Here is a 14,470-nt window from a genome sequence, read left to right on the forward strand (position 1 = left end):
CATGATTAGGTGAAATGAAAACACCATGCGTTGCTCACTAGAGCTGGTGTATCAGTCTGGAGGGTGAAGTAATACAAAAATCAGTACATAAGCATCAGCTCGTGAGTGCTCCTGGTGCCCAAAGGCTGGGTTCACTTCATAGGTGACCTCCACAGCCCCTTTTACACTTGAGGAAACTGATGTAGAGAAAAATGAAGGGGCTTGGCCCAGAACATTATCAGCATTAGGGCCAGTATGGGAGCATGAGCAATGGACACACTGAGATGATACCTTACCATATTTTAAAAGCACTGGCAAGCAGTGGGAACACCCATAGCACCCACCTTCCATCCAGAAGTTTCAGCCTCCCCCCTCATACCCTCCTTGGAGAGGAGCAGCCACTGTCCCCTTCCCAATTTACCACTTTAAGGTCAGTCCACAAGACACAGCAGGTCGAAGGAGGTGATCCTGCCCCTCTACTCTGCTCTCGTGAGACCTCACGTGGAGTATTGTGTGCAGTTCTGGTGTCCTCAACATAAAAAGGACATGGAACTGTTGGAACAAGTCCAGAGGAGGGCCACGAGGGTGATCAGGGACTGGAGCACCTCCTGTATGGAGACAGGCTGAGAAAGTTGGGGCTGTTCAGCCTGGAGAAGAGAAGGCTGCGTGGAGACCTCAGAGCAGCCTTCCAGTATTTGAAGGGGGCCTACAAGGATGCTGGGGGTGGACTCTTCATCACTGGTGATGTGGGTAAGGTCTCTGGGGGTGGAACTGAAAGGCTCCTACTGACTGCAGAGGCATTGGGCTATGAGCTTCCAGGGTTGTATGCCAAGCGTTTCAAATTTCTCATGTTCTCAATTTAATTGAAGGCTCTGTGGGATAGGGCTAGCAGCAGCTCTTGATCTCTCTTCTTTAGACCAGCCAGTACCCACTGTGTTTGTCCCTTCCTTGGGGTTTGCATCTGGATCTTACTGTTGGTTTGGTGTTTCTTTTTGCTTTAAGGGGTACTGCTGGATTTTGAAGTCAAGACTTGGCCATTCAAAGCTGTGTTTCATTCCCAGACTGATACAACCAATGCCAAATCCCCTTGCTTTCACCTAAAAGATCAAAATGTTTCTTGCCATTGCACTTTAATTTGCATTTACTGTCACTGAACTTCATTTGACATGAGCTTATCCTTTCCCATGGGAAAGCCCCTTCAGCAGCCCAGCCCCTCAGTTTTACTTGGGCTGGCCTGAAATAAATCACTGCAATATTGGTGAGGAAAAATGCTTTGAATATTATCCAGACAATAAAGAATACCACGTCCTGGGCTCGTGTCTGCAGACTCGAAGTATGGCAGCTTGCTGCAACCCAGAATGAATCAGAGCTGTGAAAGCATAGGCTCACTACCAGGAGCCAGCATCCCACCTTCCTAGCAAATGCTCACCCTCCCTGCCCATCAGTCTGGGCTTTGGTGGCTCCATTGGATCCTGTATGATCCTGAGGAAGATGCGACATTATTCCACTGATCACTGGTGATCTCTGCCATCACCGAATGGCCTCTAATGGTTTGGTGATAAATGGCCCATAAAATCAGTTGGCTGTGTCTGCTACAATAAAATAATCCATGCCAGAGCCTCAGCATTGCTTTGGACCAGGCCAATGACCCAAGCACTGCATGGTTAGGAATTGCATGAGCTGGGGACCACTCAGAGGAGGCAGTTTTGATGGGACCACCTTGTCTGGGGCTGCAAGAGACTTTGACAGCAGTAGTACATTGCCAGCTACCCTCAGGACTAGCAACCATTGAGGACATACTTAATTTATTAATATATCTGTTGTCTTTGAGGCTCAATGATGGTCCAAGAGCCACTGGCATAACCCAAGCTCACGCTACGTCCTCCATGGTGGTAACACTGATCGTCCTCAACGTGAATGACCAGCGTGATGTTCATGAAGCCAGGGTCCACAGCCATGGGAAACAAGGCTTTTCCAGTAAGAAAAGTAGGAAATGGAGGGAAAAATATGCTATTTTTTAAACACTCATATCCCCATTGTGCAAAAAGGGGAAGGGAAATGAAACCATCTGCTCATGGAGCACCGCATGAGTCACTCAGATACTAAGGTGTGGTATCACAGCCCGCATTGCTCGGCAGGTCCACCCTTGCTTTGCTGCTGCCATGGTAGGAGCTGAGCAGTTTTTCAGGGCTGGGTGTTGGTGCTGGTTTTGGGTATGGCAAATCACCCAGGGAAGACAGGCTTGCTCTGGGGCCGCCCAGCATCGGCAGCCTGGCAAATCCTGACGGACGCAAGGCATTCTCTGACACAGCCCAGCCATGCCAAGAACGGTTGCTGTCCTTGATGCTGGCAGAAACCATCACTTATGTTGCTTTGGGATAGGGCAAACAGCCGATTGATTGTATTGCCTTGAACCGCCCAATGTACCAAAGGGAATAACAAAAGCTGCAGAGGCAAAGTGTTGGAGAGGCCAAAAGGAGGGTTTTTCTGGCTGCATGCTCATAGCAAAACTGGGATTTGACCTCTGCGAGGCCAGGAAACATAGGTGCGGTGTTCGCGCCTGGATCCAGTGGCAGGAATTTTCCCTACATAGCAACAGTTGTTATATAGCAATAATACTCGGCACTTTTCAAGGCACTTGAGAAATATTAATTAATCTGCACATCAGCCTTGTCAGGTAGGAAGTGAAATATTTTCATCTGTGCTTTACAGCTTGGGGAAACAAGACCAAAATCAATGGAGCAGCTTGTCCATGGTCACAGCAAGAGAAGCTGCCAAGATTCTGACAGTGCTCAGCCACTGTGTCAGGACAAGAAGGCTGATGCAAAGGAAAACCTGCACAACTACAGGTAGCAGCACATCAGAAGATTCAAAGGAAGTACCTAGTTTTCAATCTAGTGAACCAAACCTCCCGTCAGAGGAACTTTGCTAATGCTTGCACTGGTATTTCACAGCTCAGTTTAATTATACTAATCACTTTGATGATGACTCCTGACATTCACCTTCATTAGCCACTGGTGGCTGCGCTCAGCTGCCTTAACTTCAGAGCTATCAATGTCTGCTTTAAATAACCCATGAGTAAAATCAGCTGGGAGACAGTGTGTCTGGGCTGTCCTCTGGCATATCCTGCATGGAGGTGGCTGGGAATGCAAGGCAGAAGCCAAAACTGCAGTTTAATGTTGGCAGAGCATGGGCATGACCTTTTTCTGGATGTCTTGGGGTGGGGAGAGCTTTTTTCTTTGGCACTGAGGGTAACGACTGAGTGAGAGATGGAATGATGTGCAGGGAGGACCAGGTGAAGTCAAGAAGTTCAGTCCATGGCACCATTTTTCCAGTTGGCTTAGGGGTGGTGTCATTGCTACACCTCCTGTTGCATAAACACATAGCTGATGCCATAACCAGGCTTCAGCCAAAGGGTATTTTTGACCCAGCACCCATTTTCCCCAGACAAACAGGAATTCAGGTCACGCTGGGGGTAGTCACATCCTAAAAGCTGGAAGGGCAAAGCAAAAAGCAGGGGGACACATGCTGCCACAGCCACCTCTCAAAGCATAGGGCTGCATGACCAGAGGACAAAGCTGGGCCCTGTTCCCCATCTGTGAAGAAGATGATGATTCCAGCCTGTTAGCAAACAATTTCCCTCAATACTGATCACAGTCCCAAAGCCTTTCCCTGAAATGTTTCTTTATGAAGGTATTATTTTGAAAACTAATGCCCATAATAAATCCACTTGTGTGGGTTTTATTAACAGAGACCAGTCATCCATTAACCATTATGGCATGCAATGCCTGTTTTAAACATAGGAAAGTACCTGTTTATAATTAAGAATAAATAAAAAGCATAAGGCTTCTGTGTTGTAAAAGCAGCATCATTTTAGCATGAGTAGAGCTGGTCAAGATACCAGGTATGAATAACGCTCTTTGTGCCTGTGGCTCTCCTGAATGCTTGGTAGGATGCTGTGTTTATGAATGATGCACTGGCTATGGCACTGCTGCCGTGGGGTAGTTGGACACCTAACTCTCATTGTATCTTCTGTACTTAACCATGAGATGACTGATGCTTAAAAAAAGAAAAGAAACTAAGGAAGAAGTGAAACGGTTTCACTGTGAAGAATGGGCTTCAAGTATTCCTGCATTTTATTCAACATTTATAACTGGCATTTGCCTGACTGAAAGGGCATGGAAGAAAAGGTAATGTTAAGACTGTATTCTTTGGGAAAGAAATGGTCCACGGCAGAGTGCTTATCTCTACATTGAAAATCCTTGCTTTGCATCAAGTTCAATTTCTTGGTGCTGGCTCTGATGTGCTGTATTCTGCTGTATATTTTGGCTGGCTTCTCTGCTGTACGCCTTGGTTTCTGCTGTGACACTCAACACACGGTCTCTTAGGACTGCAATGGACTTTTGCACTCTTATCGAGAAGGATGTTGTCATTGCAAAACCTTCCCATGGAGCCACAGGCATGTTTCTGAAGGGTCCTCTAGGGAAGTACACGCCCTGCTTCCCAGAAAGGCCATTCACCACCTTTTTCCTGCTGTAAAACCACATGAGCATAGTGCCCTCTGCTTCAAAGGCAACTTTGAGTTGCCGGAGCAAATGCTGCCAGTGACAGTGCTTGCGGGCAAAAGCCACCCTAGAAAGGGATATGGGCCCCTGGCCAGGCTGGCCACGTGAGGAGGTACTTCTACCCCCACCATGGTCCTGCTTCACAGAGCAACCAGCTTTCTGAGCTTGTTTAAATGCTGTTTCAAAGGCAAGAGAAAACTTCTCCAAGGCCTAAACTCAGCTGAGCCTGCACTCTGTTGCCACTGTCCTTCCCACCCTGCTGCAGTGATGGCCAGGACTGCACCTCACTTTGCACCCTGCCTCACTGCAGGAAGGGAGAGGGTATGTGGTGCACATGGTGTGTGACATGTACTCAAGCCTTTCAGTGCTGCCAGTAAAAGCCAGCAGTTGTACTGGTTTCCAGGCTGTAGCAGAGGCAGTGGCAGAGCAGTGGGCATGCGCAGGCATCGCTTGCAACCAGGCAACGATGAGAACAGAACAGAGAGGAGAGAAAACTGGGTTTCTCTTTGACCTATGGCCAGTGAGTCTGTTTATGCCAGGGTAGGGAGGAGAGAACACAGCATCTTCCCGGCTTGGTCCTGGCTGGGAAGGACCAGGGAGGGGACAGACAGCATCAGACTCATCCCTCCCCACTCGCTGCTACTTAATCCAGCACCCTTCTCACAGTCCCCCTTCAGAAAAGGGGAAAAAAGTGGGGGGAAAAGAAGCGGATGAAGGCTCACAAAATCCTTGTTTCTGTATGTCATCCCGAATATGTATACAGATTTTGATACAACAGACACACTATTTTTAGTTTCCTTTGGGGTATGTTTGGGAGCAAGCCCTTAACTGTTGCTGTGCTGCTATAGAAACGGTATCCATGTACACTGACATGTTTACAATTGTTTTAAACACCATAAACTTCCAAGGGCAAAGTCAAGCAGCTTATTTCCATTAAAGTCACTGCCCTGGTGTGGGTTTCTTGTACTATTACATTTATTAATTTAGGACCCTTCTCAGCTTCATCCGGCCCCACGTAGCTTTCGTTTTGAGAAAGGCTTGCCAGCTCCCGCTGCCACAGTGCTTGGAGCAGAGCAGTTGCAAATCTGACATGGGGAAGAGAAAATGCTTTTGCCATCATCTCCCGTTGACCTCAGCTATAAGGGGGGTGTTTAGCAGATACCAGGGCACCCATGCAAAGCTTGCTCTGCAAGCAGGGCTGCCTGCCCACTGCCTCCCCATGTTCCATCCTGGAGCTGGGCAGTTGCTGCTAGAGGTTGTTCAGTCATTGTGGCCAGCTCATATCTGTCGAACAGCAGAACAGTGGCCTAACCTTATTGGTTTTGGCTTTTTTAAAGCACAACAAAATCTTTTATTTCAGACTTTGGGAAGAGAAAAGCTTGTCTTGATTTATTCTGTAAGGATTCCTGAAGCTAGGCTTCCCCATCCCTTTTTGCTTTGAAGTCACAATCTTTCTCCTACAACAAAGATTAGAAAAGGGCAGAGAAAAAGGTGTGGGGTTTCTTCCAGCATCCCAGGTGGGCAACAGATGTGTGAGAGAGGAATAACACATCCTTTCCTAGACATGGGATGATATGTATCATTTGAGATGGATGAGGAGTGCAGCTTTCACCTCACCCTTGAAGTGATAGTTATCATCTGCAAGGTGGGTTGAGGGTGCAAGTGAACCTTCCCCTGCAGCACCAGTCCCATAATGACCATGCCAGGACAAGGGAGCTTCATTCATGACCAGGCAGGTACGTCCCAGGCAGGGACACTTTGGGGTGCCTCAGCACCCATCAGAGCACCCAAGCACACATCCTCTCCCTCCTACACACTGTCTGAGCCATATTGTTTTGCTGCCTTGAGCTGGATACTCCAGCAAAGAGAGACACTCACAGAGAGACACTCACAGGTTCAACCACACCAAACTGGTTTTCCCTGTCCAGGAGCATCTGGAGCAAAGCCCAAGGCAGTGATTTGGCTTTCAGAGTCTGAGTCTGAATTGAATGCTGCCTGGTTTTGGAGGTGTGAGCTTTGAAATTGGTCCTGTAAGGCTCTGTAAGTGCTTTGTGAAGCTTAAACTGGGCTTCCCTGAGTTACCTGAGATCAGTGGGAACTGGGTCTACATGGAGGTGAAGGGAATAAATGGGGCTTTGTGCTGAGCTTGCTCCTAACCTGATTTAATATGTCCAACATTGGCATCACCTACTTTGCTCTTTCTTGTGCAAATATGTCTGCACTTACCTGGTTATTATTTGTCATTTCATCTCTGCCATGGTCAATTATTTGTTTGCTAGGTCGTGCAATACAGGACAAAAATGACAACCAAATAAGTAGCGTCTGCAGTAACACCCAAACAGGTAAATAGAGGCCAATGTCAATGGTTAGCTGTGGGTCACCATTTGCCTGAGCCAGCAGTTTCACCCTCTATGTGTCTGCAGAGAATGAGAAAGTGGCTATGTGACCAAATATCTACCTTGGTGGAGGATACTGTGCAATGCCATGCAGAAAACCCAAAGTAAAGTAACTGACTCCTCATGATGTTCATGGGGCTGAGACACTAATGGGTATGATGCTCTGACCCCTCGCAAGTTAAAACCACAGTAGCCAGAACTCAGGTATTGTCCCAATGGCCCATTTCTGTCAGATTATCTCTTATTGATGTGCTCACTACAAAGCAATTAGAAGTTGGCAGTGAAAAAAGAGCTTATTGCCTACCGAACACATTTGCCTGCAGCTGTAGTTGGTGCTCCCACAACAGTCCAGGCCAAAGAGGCTTGTAAAGCTTTTTAGACCGTGAGATGTGCCACCAAACTCATCTTGGGTGCTGCTCAGGGAGGGACAAAAAGCCATGGAGAAGGAGATGTTCCTGAAGGTCCTGTCCCCAGCTGTCACGCTGCAGGAGCCCCCTTGCACAGCAAACCAGGCAATGATCCCAGTGTCACCATTAGGGCAAAACCTGCTTCTGCTTCCTTCTTTCTAGCCCACTTCCATGTCCCAGCAACAGGTCCTAAGTGATGCTGCACTGTTGCCACATGAGAAGGGCTCAGTAGCACTGCAGGTAAAACGGTCTCAACCTGGAGAGTTTTGACTTCATTTCTTTCACTGTCAGGTCACACAAACTTCCCATTACCCTTTTGGATACAGAACCGTTCGGGTGCTCAGGCGGGAACCAGTTGGGTGATCATGCATAAATTAATCTGGTGCTCATGCATTAATTAATTGGGTGCCCGTGCATGAGCTAATCAGGCACTCATGCGTGAGTCATTTGGGTGCTCATGCGTGAACAGAAAGAGTGCTCATGTGTAAATTAATCAGGTACTCATGGGTGCATTAATTGGTTGCCCGGGCATGGATTATCTGGGTTCTCATGCAGGCACTACCTGGGTGCTCATACACAAATTAACGGGGTGCTCATGTGTGCCCTAATAGGTTGATCATGCATGAACCCATTGGGTGCTCCTGTGTGAACTAATTAGTGCCAGTGGGTGAATGCAGTAATCCCTGCAGTTCTTGCCCAACTCGTTCCTCTCCTTGAAGCTTATCCTTCAGAGCTGTTCGAACACAAATCTATTATCAACTTTACTATCAACATTGTCATAACCTAATACATGTCAATTACAAGCTCCACTCTTCTTTCCTGCAGATCAGACAGAGAGATTAATACTGAAACAACGTGTTCATACACTCAATAGAACTTCACTCCTTGCCCCCTGGAACCAGAGTCCAGGGGTTATCAGCATCACAGCCCCAAGGTTTATCTGTTATGAGCTCCACCTCTTTCACCATGGACTAGCTTATCAGGATCAACATTATCACATGGCTTTCCATGACCTCACCCCTTGTCCCTAGGACCAGGCTGGAGAAGTTAATGTAAAAACCTGAATTCAATACTTCTCGCAAACTTCATACCTTGCTCCTGCAAAACACTTACCAAGGAAGGGCCCAATGGTCTGAACGCATACCCATTGCAAACCCCACCCTTGCATTTATTGCAAACATCAGGCCTTGTCCATGCAAGACAAAACCGAGGTCATTACAGCAGCTTGAATATATGCCCATTACAAATGCAACACTTTTTCCCTCTGTGTCCCCGAAGATCTGGTCTCCCAAGTCACCAATATAATTTCTCCTGCTCCAGCTCCCCAGCTCAGTATTGAGCTTCTTGTTGCCCACCAAGGTCTGTCCTCTTGCATGGAGCACTTATTGACACCTCTTTATGCTCATGTGTAAGTTGTTCCGCTGCTCATGTGTAAATTAATTGAGCACTAATAATTCACTCTTGAATTATTCTGGATGTGAGAGCACAAACTCACTGTGTAAGTGAATTGTGCTGTTCATGGACACAGGAGAGCTGTCCATTTACACACAGCATGCATGGAGGTTGTATGGCAGCCAGCCTTGCACGGCTGACCACTAGGTCTGCTTTCCACTTTGGGTTGTTTGGCTTCTTCTTCCCACTCCTTGCAGTGCTGTGTCTGAAAGCACATCCCTCAGCCTGTGCTTTAGGTCATGCTATTGGTGTTTCACCAGCTGCTTTTGAGCCTCAGAGCTCCTGTAACCCTCATAGGCAGGTGATGGAGGGGCAAAAGGGGATTGAGGTACCAGATTTTGAGTGATATTTTCCATGGACACGTGATGTTAGTGAAAAACAGTACATGTTTCTAGTCAAAGGCAGAGATTTGGCAATCCCAGGGCTAGCTTTGGATTCTTTTAGTCATGCTTGTTAGCACCTTGCTTGGCAGATGTCAGTGCAGACACTTGTGGAGTCACGACGTGGCCCCTTGTTGGAAGAACAAGGGTGTTGAAGGAATGCCAAGAAGCTGGAAGGGGATGTGAGCTGGATCTGTTTGCAGTGGGCTGCATCGCTTATGCATTGCTTCCTTCTGGAGCCTGTCCTCCAGCCTGGACCAGAGCCAACACACCATCTGAGGGGCTTGAATCTGAGCCTCTGTCAGTGTGACCTGAGGACACCGACCTTTGATGGCCTCTCAGCTGCCAACTGCCCAAGGATGGGAGTGCTTGGATTGGGATGCATGGTGCTCGAGTCACCACTGGGCTTCAAAGGTGAGGAAATGTTGCTGATCCAAAGGCATTCCGGTCCAGATTTGCTTAGTTTAGGAGGTTGAGGGACCTGGAGACTTGGTTTGTCAACAAAAAGCTGGTGTCCTTGCAGAAGGGCAAGCCAGCCAAATAAAGGCAGGTAGTCACTGGTACCAAACGAAGTTGGGGCTGCAGGGTGGAAAGGCTTGGTCCTCATCTTGTGAACTGTGCGTGATGCTGAACACGCTGTTCTTAGAGAACTGTGCAACACAATTCTAATTCTCTTGATCCTTCAGGGCTGAGTATGAGCTAAGCCTTTCTCCAACGGGCAGAATTCAGTCAGCAATGCAAATGGGTATGCAACACAGCTTCCAGATTTGTACATCTGGTGACTACAGCGTCAAGAGACACCCAATCCACCCTAATGCAGATACAAACACAGGGGGCCTGTATCTGAAAACCATAATTGTTTCAAAGACAGGATCAACCAAGCACAGCAGGAGCATGAAATTATCACCATGGAGAAGTAGCCTTCAGCGCAAAGCATCCCAAAATAATTTCTTCTATGCCTCTCAAAACAGTTTACAGAAGCTGTAAACACATCACATACATAAACACATCTTGTGGCTGGGTTACTCCATGTGAATACCCAGGGCTGAATTCCTCCATATGTGAATTGCTCAACAAGTTGCATGTCCTCATCTCAGCAGCATCCACAGAAACTGCATTTGGATGTGCTCCTGTCTGATGCCACTGGCACCCTGTCTCCAAACTCACCCATTTAAACAAAATGGGGGCTTTGATCAATTTCTGAAAGCCTCCCCATGACCCTGCTGAGGAAAGCCATCAACCAGCTTCAGACAAGCCTTGAGGACCACCTGGTGCCCCCTGGATACAGCTCATCGCTCGTCCCCTGCCACCACATCCTGCACAGAGGAGCCTCTTGATGCCCAGGAATGGGCACATGGGGAAAGCTGAGCATTAGGGATGGGTAAGCCAAAAATAAAATGGGGTTTTCATGGTATTGAGAGGAAACAGCTCTAATGAGGAGAGAAAGTTATGGTAATAGAGGGAAGTCTGAGGGCAGGCAGGGATCTGCTTCCCATTGCGAAGTGGGAGGGGGTTGCTTTGCCTGAAGACAGGATTAGCTGGCATTTCAGGAAGACATTGCTGAGGGAAGCCTTCAGTAGGAAAATTCACATGCTTCAATCATGTTCTGAAGTTCAGGGGCGACTTTCATGTTCTTCTAAAGTATTTCCTGCCTGACAAAGCTACGGCGAGTCTCAACAATAACCAGAGGAAGAGGCCGGTGCTGGCCCATGTGGCATCCCTCCAAGTAGCTTGGGAGCACTCTGGGGGAAGGACTCAGGTTGCCAGAACAGGTATTTCTTGCTGCACTTTCTTCTTGAAGCAAGGACACCTCTTCATATATGTTGGTGCACACAAATATCCGGAGACCAGGCAGGCCTGGTGATACTGCATGCTGAAAAACCATGATGTGTGTAAAGAGCATGAAAGGCTTGCAAGGCGGTGGTGGCAGCCATTTACTTAGAGGCCACTGAAAGCTAGAAACTAATAGGGCTGTGAATGCCAAAATAGCTCACCAGGTGGGAAGAGGAAAACCTAAATGCTCTGAAGCCAACTTGGCTGTTGAGGGAGGATGGAAGAGCCCTGTAATAAAACAATGAGACTTAAAAAGTTGATGGTCCCTGTGCAAGTCCTGAGGTGGCCTCATTGTTGATCCAACACCATATTTCAAGTTCATGCCATTGGGCTAATCTCAGCTGGAATAGCAGGAGAGATACTCCAAGAAGTAAAGTTACCACTCTTAGCCTCCTCAACACGATCCATCATTTCACTGTGGAGGGGGCTTGGTTGATTTTCATCCTTTCCTTAGGGAGGGCAGGGATCAAGATGCACTCTGCACTTGCTCTTAGATCTTAATAGTCCCTCAATAGATCTATCCTGCCATGGGGTGTCCACGTGTTCAAAGGCAACTCTCCCATTCCTCCTGCCTTTGCTGGAGACTCTGAAGCAAAGGAGTATTCCTAGAGGAAAAGCTGCCATTCCTTATTGATTTCGGAGTGTGCGTGAGCATGTTTCTGCCTTTGTCAAAGGTGAACCACTGAACCGCTCAACTGGGGATCCCCTCTGCAGAACAGGCTTCAAAACATTTTTACAAGAGCTCTGACAATAGAAGATGCATGTCAGGGCAGCAGATAAAACACTTGAAAGGGATCACAGTTGAGCTGAGATCGCAGCCACTGGAGTTTATTGCACTGGAAAACAGCCATATGTGGCTGGGTGAAAACTCCCTGACGGCAGAAAAAAGGATGCTCAGAGCCTCTTCTTCCTCCTCTTCCTCTGGTGCTGCAGGACAAGAACTCACAACCCCCATCTCGGGCTTGGTTTAAGTTTTTTGATGCAAAAAAAAAAACGACCCTATTTTTTTTTTGTTTTGGCTCAGGCATTTGTGTATAACTTGGAGCAAAGTTACTTCACTCTGTTTCCAAGTCATTTAACCCCTGAAAGCCAACTTTTCCCTCATATTCCATTGGGATTGAAGTAATTTTTAAAGGCAAACATAATTTGAAAATGTATTTGAAAGGATTTTGAAATGTTTTAATTGTTTTAAAATGCTGTAATTATTTTTTTCTAAATCGATTTATTATGGAAAATATCAATATAAGCCATGTAACATGAAAAAGAAGGCAAAATGACACTCTTTGATCATTTGGGGATTCCTCATCTTTCGCATGGAAACTATTTGCTGGCCATGGCCCTGTTCCTCACACGATTTTATGTCTGGAAAACTGAGTTTCACCCTGACTTTATGTTTCCCCGAAACTCATTTCAGCCAGCCTCTAACACAGCAGCCACTGTGCCTGTGCAGTGCAAGTGTAAGGGGGAGGCATAAGGAGTCTATGGGGAGCCCTGTGCAGTGAGTACCTGCTCCTGCAGTCCAGCGAGCCCGAATGACTTCCTGCCCTTCAATGCTTGTGTGTAGGCGGGACAGCACTTTGCTGCTTTCCCAGGGTGAGGAAAAGGGTCTATCTGCAGAAAGTGTTTCTGAAGATCAGGATTAAATCCTACATCCTGTCCCCAGGCTCTGTTTGGCTGGCAATGGAGGAGTTTCAGCACTTAGTGGGTTCCAGCCCCTACATACAGTTGCCTATTTAAGGAGCCCCACCTATATGAAAGTACAGCTTTGCCACAGGGTCACCTTTGCATCCCCTCATATACAGCCCCAAAAAGATGCTTTTTGTTGCTGTGATGCAGGTGAGAGTCCCGTTTCCCCAGATGAAAGAGCAAACTTCAAGAATGAAAGCAAGATTTCAATGTGTGTGATACAGACGTAGCACCTGCAGCACAGGTTTGCTTGTGCTTTCCTTGTCCTGAGAGGAAAAACCAACCCAATTAATGCTGAAGGGAATTCATGAGAGCCACATGACGGATGCAGGAAACCCCTGTGTCTGCCTGGCTGCTTGCACTGGACCATGACAATCCCATAAAGGCTGGGTAATACAGTAACATCAGTCCCTCAGGCCCTGGTTCAGGAATGCACTTAAGCACTTGTTAAACCTTAGGTGTATACTTAAATCCCCGAGGTTTTATTCCCTTAAGCCCTGTACACTTTCTCCTTGGCTGAGCCAAGGTGCTAATGTGTTGGGTGGGAAAGTGCTGTTTCAACCCGCTTATACCTTTGATATGGGATCAATACCTGAATGGAGCATCTCTTACTGAGGACACCAGCATAGGTTTTCTACTTGAAAGAGAGCAAAGCAGGTTCAGCTCAACCCTTCCACTATCACAATCCATCACGTAAGATCAGACCACAAACAGATGCATGTACAGATGCTATATTATTTATTAGAGCAGGCTACCGATATTAGACATGGGGCCAAGAAAGAAGGGGAGTAGACAGCAAAGAAGATAAAAACATAGTATTTCTTAACCTCTAGAATAAACGGACATGAGAAAGAGGGATCAGAGGGTCTGAAGAATTTATGCCTACAGGAAAGACACCAGACATATGTTTTTCATAAGTGCTTTCCTACTTCTTAGTGAAAGAGATCACATTATGCAGCATTTCCCCACTCGGAGATGCTGGGACTCCTCAAGAGACAAGCAGGTCCCCGAGCACTGCTGGACCAGTGCCTGCATTTGCCAAGCGAGCAGCTAGGGCTTTCTTGCTGAGTTTTCAGATGCAATGACAAGATGGGAGGTAAAACCCCTACCTCTGTCATTCAAAGCTAAAAAGAAAGCCAACAGTGAAGCTTTCTTCTGGATGCCACACTCACACTGCGGTCACTGGAGCATCTTAAACACTAGTACAGGTGAATCTCCCCACAGGGACCCTGGAGGCAGCAGCCTGTCCCCAAGAAGCACCACAGTAAGTCAGATAGCTCTGCTCAGAGCTCCACCAGCTTTTAGCTTAGACACTCCAAAATCAGCTCCTTTGATCCACCAGCTGCAGCACAGCAGGTCCTTAAGAGAGGGACAAGGGATGCCTGCAACACCGAGATGCTGTGAGGTGAAAGATGCAGTAGCGAAGTGACATTATCCTTAGGCTTATAAGTGTATAATATTAATAATTATTAATAATACGTAATTACGATTATAGCTGACTGAAGCATTCAAGCAGGGGGAGCAAATTCTCCACCTCAGAGAAGAATCTGCTCTTCTTTCTTGAACACAGCAGCTGCTGCTGCCACCCTGCTGCCACTGCTGCTACAGAGTTTGGCTTCTTGTGCTGCAGCCCAGCTGAGGAGGTGCTGGGAGAGAAGCTGGGGGCTGCAATGGGTGCTGCATCCTCCCAGCAGCTCTGGGTACATGGCTGTGGTGCAGCAAAGCCGAGGTTCATCCCACTGCTGGGCTGCAGAAATAGGCCACCAAACCGA

The sequence above is a fragment of the Psittacula echo genome, assembly GCF_963264785.1.
Source record: "Psittacula echo genome assembly, chromosome: 4".
In the NCBI taxonomy this organism is placed as follows: Eukaryota; Metazoa; Chordata; class Aves; order Psittaciformes; family Psittacidae; genus Psittacula; species Psittacula echo.